Below are 7,500 nucleotides of genomic sequence, written 5' to 3'. Positions count from 1 at the left end.
ATATGTCTACGAAGAAGAAAAAAATGAGATTATCAGTGATGTCGATAATTGTAGGCAAATTAGTAAAAATTTACGTAGATTACCATCCCTTGCTGTTCATCCACTCAAACTACTCTTAAGTAGTTATGTTACCTTACCACAGAACAAACAAAGGGTAAATAACACTCAAAACGAAACTCTGAGATGGCTTATTAGCTCTCTCTCTCTCTCTCTCTCTCTCAGAGTGCCTGTGTGGTCAAACGACTCTAATCTAAAGGTCGTCCGACACATTTAGGGGAAAAAAAAACGGGAATAAAAAAAAATTTAAAAAAAGGAAGAGCCCGTGTCACAGCCAATACCACGCTAAAGGCAACAACAAGAGAAATGTTGGAAGCGGTTCGCCCGCGAACTTTCGTTTAAAAATACTGTTGCCGCCGCTGCTGCTGCTGCTGCTGCTGAGATCCGAAAGATTTCTGGCTGGTTCTTCCGCCCTCTTAAAGTGCTGCGCGTTGCTGAGTTGAAACAAATAAAAGGGGGTTTGGAGTGATTTTTTTTTTTAAATTCCAATTAAAGGTTTGAATGTTTGAGAGACAGTACTTTGTGATTTTTAAATTCATTGATCTGTCCTTGGGTTGAATGTTTTGAGATACAGAACAAGGGAATTTTTATACAAATACTCATGTTTTATGTGTGTGTGTATATATATATATATATATATATATATATATATATATATATATATATATATATATATATATATATATATATACATACACACTATGTAAGTATGTATGCGCACATGGTAGGGGAGGATGTTTGAAAGCTATTTTGAAATTTATGTACATATTCTAGATTTGAAATACTGAGTCTTATTGCGTAGACATTCATAATGCATAACTGTATTCTACAATTGAATGTCTGAGACATAACAGGTAGTTAGCAATAATGATCACATTCGAGTACACATTCTAGATTTAAACGTTCGATGCATATACAGTAATTTATAGTTTTTTACTTATATTCAGAATTTGAACGCGTTAGGCATCTTGCCTTGCAATACTTCCGCAGTAGGGACGATGGGAGAGAGAATCAAGAGCAGGAGGGCGGGGCTTGAAACTGGTGTTCTGGATGAAATTATTTTCGAGAAGTTTTGGAACCATTTTTTCCATAATTTTCTGTACTTGAACATTTTCGATGTATCACCTGGTACAACAATATTCTACTGAATATATCGGTGTTTCTAAGGGAGCGGTTTTGTTTTTATTATCATTATTATTATTAATTTTCTAACTTCATATATTTCCTCAAGGAAGTAGTTTTAGAACCAATCTCTGCTATTATTATTATTATTATTATTATTATTATTATTATTATTATTATTATTATTATTATTATTATTATTATTATTTGTAATTCAAATAGGTTTTGAAATGAATGTTTTATTATCGTTTTCTTAATATTATTATGATCACGAACCGGCGTCACCTCAGTGGAATTCACTTAGGGATCCTTCACTTGAGAGTTCATCAATCAGGATACTTGACTCTTGGGCCTTCAAATTGAATTCTTTTAAACGATTTCTCTAGATTAAACTAAGCACATGAAGTCACTAGACTTTCGGCACGACGGCCCAGTGTAGATCTACAATAATTGATAATAATAATATCAGTATCAATACTTCTTTGTTTCTTTGAATCGCAGTTTCTCAAGTGCCTGAAGGCACACCTGTTTTCTTTCTCTCAAATCCACTTTAGGAGTTTCCTCGGTTCCTTGAGGCGCTTCTTCTGTTATTCTGTCTGGAGGTGATGTAGATATATATCGGCTGTTCAGGTACAAAATAATTATATATATATATATATATATATATATATATATATATATATATATATATATATATATATATATATATATATACATATATTATAAATATGTATATATATTAAATATCATATATATAAATATATAATATATATATATATATATATATATATATAAATTATATATATATATATATATATAAATATATATATATATATATATATATATATATATATATATATATATATATATATATATATATATATATATATATATATATATATATAGACGTAATCACAATAGGATTCAAATACACATACACTCGTATCCATGAATGAGGAAGGAATCACGCACACATACACATACTATTGCAGGTGTTATAATAGTTATTCACTCCGATAAACTCTTCATTGCAATGCTTTAGTTTTCAGGGCAGTTTAAAAGTACACAATTATTCTAAGTATATAAAATCTGAAGTTTCACTTTTTTTTCTTTTTTAGAAACAATTTTTTCCCACATTTCCATGGCACTGATTTTCACCACAGCAGAAACCGCAGCTCCATTTTTTTCCTACTATTAAGAAACCACCAACATGTTATTATACACTCGTGAATCACAAGGTGGATGCAAATGCGATTTATAACTAAAACTGCGATTTTTAAATCACCGAAATACAATAATTACAGCGAATAAATAAATCCCGCAGCGGCACCAAGGATAAGCACTCCTCACCCCGTAGCCAGCGACTGCGAGAGTGAAGTGTATGTGTGCGAGTGAAAGAGTGAGAGAGGGAGAGAGTGTGTGAGTGTGTGTAAGAGAGGGAGAGAGAGAGAGAGAGACCGGTAGGGGGTGTAGTCGACGTGGGGGGTTTTACGTGCCTGTATGTATGTGTGTTCGTGTGTACGCGTGCCAACTGTGGGCGTGTGGCACGAAGGTATGGGGCGGGGGTGTTGGGGTTAAGGGGGGTTTAGGGGGATTACTTAGGGGAGGGGTAGTGTAGCAAAAATACTGGGGGTCTTAAGTCCCTCTAGTTCTCTTTTTCTGTATGGCACAGAGAGAGAGAGAGAGAGATTAATTTGGCCATGACTGGGGTGAAACTGATAAGCAGGGAAACTTTATGGTTCATGAAATTGAAAAAAGGTAGATAGATAGACAGACAGGTAGAAGTATTTGGCACAGGTGCCGGCTCAGGACGTGTTGAACATCGATAGGAAATATATTATTATTTTTTAAAATAGATATAGACAGATTATTCCGGTCATTCTTCCAAGTACACTTTAATCATAAATGGAAAATGAACGAACTGACTGATCAACTGGAAAGGCAGTTAGATATAGCTACGCAGTAACTTAATTGTACACGTGATTACATTCCAGTTATAATTCCTATGAGAGAGAGAGAGAGATAAAGGCGTAGGTGAGAATAATGATAAAGTAAAAAAAAAAATTCCGTGAAGAAACAGACTTGATATATGCTTTACAACAGATTAAAAAGTGCAATAAATAGGAAACATTAAAAAGTGAGAAATAAAATTTTTAACCGAAGAAAAATGTGAATATCCAGACCGAGTTGAAATGTTTCTAGCGATTATGCATACCGTTTAGCTCACCTCTTTAATTGAGTCTAGAGCTTAAAAATAATTTGTAGATATTTTGATTAATGACGAAGTATCCTGATTGTTTCATTGTTGCTTCGTTTCCAAATTAATGGATTTTAAGATCATTACAATTAATAATAATTACTTTCGCTAGTTATGGTGTTAATCCACATTAAAATAAACTTTGTCAGTATTATTTAACGGGCACTAAAACGATGGTATGATAATTGTGATTATAATCATAGAAAACAATGATAATAATGACAACCATCACATAATAATTCTAATAAAAGATGATGACTATAATTTTGTCACTTGAAATCGATCGATACAGTTATAATTATCATCAACATTACCGAGCCATTACTGCTGACGATGATGATGATGATGATTATTATTATTCACTCTATATATAATCAAAACGATCATCATCATTGCCATCAATGTAGCTATGCTTATGACAATGATGACTAAGTGACGTTACACTGTTGCCAATTCCGCACAGGGAACGTTACAGTTATCGTATAGCGTAACAAAGTTAGGGCTAAACAGCAAACATAAAATAGCAGGGGTGAGGGTCGAGGAGGGGGCGGGGGTGGGAGAGGGGTGTCTCAGGGCGATAGTTTACAAGAAAAAAATGTCCTTTTTATGCTTTGTTTATTTTTCCTTTTGGATTATTCGAAGGCCTTAGATGGGGGTTAAAAGTAACGCTTTATGTCTGTTTTATTTTTTTTTTTTTCTTATTTTAACATTGAAGGAGTGAGGTTTTTGTCTGTCAGTGAGACCGTCTGTCTCATACATTTTTGTTAGACGTTTGTGTAAATATTTTCAGTCTCAATACATATATATATATAATATATATATATATATATATATATATATATATATATATATATATACATATATATATATATATATAATATATATATAATTATTGTCTATGATATAGACGATATATTAATTTTTATGCCTTGTCTTCTAATGAGGAAGACTCCACACACGCACAATACTCATACACCCCACAGACACACACGCAAACAAACAAACGCAAACATATATATATATATATGTGTGTGTGTGTGTGTGTGTGTGTGTGTATGTATGATGTATATAAATATATATATCCAAGTAGGGTGAGTCTCGACTCAGGATACAATCTCGAAGGCGAAGGGAAAGGGCACCATTGTTATAATTAGTTTATTATGCCGGCGTTACACGACAATTGCTATCGTCGTATTAACAAGGCTGCAATGATTAAAAAACTTCTTACAAAAAAGTCACATCAAAAATGGATATCTACATATAAATTATAAGATAAATGAAAACAGGGTGAACAGGCACAGGACATACCTAAACCGCAGAAGTAACAAGACTAAAACAAAAGTTTTCTCGAGAACACAGGAAGAGCAAAAAAAGGACGAGAGAAGAAAAACATAACCAAAAGGTTAAGCAATGAACAATTGTACAGAGGTTGTTGGAGTATTTAGTGTTGGGACCGTCTTTTTTATGATAATAGATTCTAATATATTGAGGTCATTTTCATTTTGGGCTTGTCCTATTATAGGAAAATCTTTATAATTAGTATCAGTTTTGCTCATTTTTACACGATTTCTTATATTTGAGTGGTCTGGATTAGACAGTTTACATCCAGTTCTGTAGCTTACACCTTTATGGGAATCTATGCGAATCCGTAGTAGCCTCCTCGTGCATCCGACGTAAATCCCACGATCACATCCTGGGCAAACATACTTATAAACGATGTTCGAAGACAAGAGATGGCTAAGACGATCCTTGAATTTAAATATCGATCCGATAGTGCGTGGATTCTTGGGTATCAGTTTCAGGTCTACAGCTGCGGACGTTCTTTGAAATATGGCAAGAAATTTCTGCCTAAAGGTGTTGTCATTTAGGTAGGGAAAATTTGCATACATTTTCATTTTCGGTACTGTTGCGATGGTAGGAGTTGGATTATATATATATATATATATATATATATATATATATATATATATATATATATATACATATATATATATATATATGTATGTATGTATATTATATATAATACCTATAATATAGATGTTATAATCATTTTCACGCCATGTCATCTTAAGAGGAAGACTCCACACACGCACACATACAAACACATATATATATATGTATGTGTATGTATACACATATCTTCTGTCATGGGAATAACAATGTGATAATGGATATGAACATAGTAAAAGCCCACGAGGAAGCTGAAACAACAGAACACGAGGTCTTTCGCGTTTAATCAAAGACAATGATGAAAATGCCTTGGAGTAAATATCTAAACAGCTTGCACTTAGTGGTCTCAGTTTCCTTGGGGCTATTTACTCTATTTGTGTGTATATATATATATATATATATATATATATATATATATATATATATATATATATATATATATATATATATATATATGTGTGTGTGTGTGTGTGTGTGTGTGTGTGTGTGTCTGTATCAGTTGAAATTCAAAGTTCAGTCAAATGACATTAATATTTTAAATATTGTCTTTAGAAAGGATTCATATAAAAAAACTTAGGGGAAAACCTTCCTCTCCAAATTGCCCCCGCTTAATTCTCATTGTATTAGCTTACAAAAGCAACTTATGACTGCAGTGCTAACACCGAAGTAATATAAAATATCAAAACAGTTCTTACACTCTTTCAAAGCCTTTCGGACGTCATTATGCAAATAGACTTCAGATGAACGAAATGAACTGGAAAACTGTTCAGAAGTTATATGGGGAATTACCATGGCCTGGAGGATTTCCCCCGCCTATGAGTAAAGTGATAGTAGGTTATTTATCAAGAAGCCTATGAGGCACACGTGGTGAATTGTGGCTCATTAGTCATCTTTTGGTCAAACGGAGGGCCAGTGTAAAACCAGGAGTGCCTACGATAACACCAATTCCCTGTCCGCTCCTTCATTTGTCATATCCGGCCTGGCGTACCTCCTAAGCGTGGTAGGTAAGTTATATTCATTTGTGCCTACTGATATATTTTGCCATTCTTTTTTTCTGTCCCAGTTTGCTTTATTTATGCGTTACGGGTTTGCATTCATGTTCTAATAAGTAAAAATGGCTGTACCTATAACTTAATAGAACAGTGTTGCGGAAAACAAGTCGTTGGTCACGGAAGCAGTTCTCGCGGGTGTTATAAGCACCAAAAATTAAGGACATGCCTCAAAAGTTAAGTATACTTTTAGTTTTACCAGACCACTGAGCTGATCAACAGCTCTCCTAGGGCTGGCCCGAAGGATTAGACTTACATGCTTCAGAGTATCAATATGTGACTACATATTCAAGAGTAATGTTGTATGTGGCTTATTAGGATTTTATTCCCGGTCTAAATTCCGCAAATGTACCGTTAACTTGAATGTCATTTTACTTTTCCAAACAGGTTGTACCTTACCATGTAGCGATTGAAATGAAAAGCTTCCGTTGCGTGGAAATTTGCCGTTAATTCTAATAAAGAATTAATATAAGAATTCATATATTAATAAAGAATTTATAGATGTATTTTTTATTTATTTTTGTTTATATTTTTTGTTTTTCATTTTTTATTAATATAGTTTTTCATTTTATTTTAACTTATTTTAGTTATTTATTTCATTACTTTTATTTATTATTTATTCATTTGTTGATATTTTTTATTTCTTTTTATAAATTTTTTTATTAATCTTTTTATTTATTTTTATTTATTAATTTTTTATTTATTCCGTTGCCTGGAAATTTGCCGTTAATTCTGGTAAAGGTTACCATTTATCGCTAATAATTTTCAATATGGAGTCGCTCCTCAGGAAAGTAATTTGCAATAAAACCAGACCAAAGTGAGTTACTAATTAGATACAAGCAAACCAAGTATCTACATGTATGAAAACGTATGCCTAATGTATACTGTACGTAAAAACTAGAAAAACTGTATGCTCTATTCGTTTGAGGCAAAATGTTCTTTAGACTATCTACTTGTTCATTTATACGCTGCCTTATTCCAGCTATTTCATTATATTTCTTTTACCACAGAAAAATCACTGAGTTTTAAAGCTTGGCAATGAAAACACGGTGACGCTTCTCTCTC

At 32.9% G+C, this 7,500-nt stretch overlaps 2 protein-coding genes across 9 annotated transcripts in view; one reads left to right on the top strand and one right to left on the bottom strand.

The window, feature by feature from the left end:
• Positions 1–2,712, bottom strand: part of LOC136850143 (uncharacterized) — a 34,648-nt gene extending 31,936 nt beyond the window's left edge. For 3 of the 8 annotated variants that reach the window (XM_067123734.1, XM_067123731.1, XM_067123736.1), the window contains exon 1: positions 2,482–2,601. The gene's annotated coding sequence lies outside the window, so the exon portion shown is untranslated. Of the gene's footprint in view, positions 1–2,464 lie in introns of all 8 variants that reach the window. The other 5 variants (XM_067123732.1, XM_067123733.1, XM_067123735.1 and 2 more) reach the window with 4 other exon arrangements.
• Positions 2,713–6,297: 3,585 nt separating this feature from the next.
• The window catches only part of LOC136850139 (sodium-coupled monocarboxylate transporter 1-like), a 180,676-nt gene continuing 179,473 nt past the window's right edge, over positions 6,298–7,500 (top strand). Inside the window, exon 1 of the mRNA XM_067123724.1 lies at positions 6,298–6,390. The gene's annotated coding sequence lies outside the window, so the exon portion shown is untranslated. The remainder of the gene's footprint in view (positions 6,391–7,500) is intronic.

This window comes from Macrobrachium rosenbergii, chromosome 21, assembly GCF_040412425.1.
Source record: "Macrobrachium rosenbergii isolate ZJJX-2024 chromosome 21, ASM4041242v1, whole genome shotgun sequence".
In the NCBI taxonomy this organism is placed as follows: domain Eukaryota; kingdom Metazoa; phylum Arthropoda; class Malacostraca; order Decapoda; family Palaemonidae; genus Macrobrachium; species Macrobrachium rosenbergii.
This window is presented reverse-complemented; position numbering and strand designations above follow the sequence as displayed.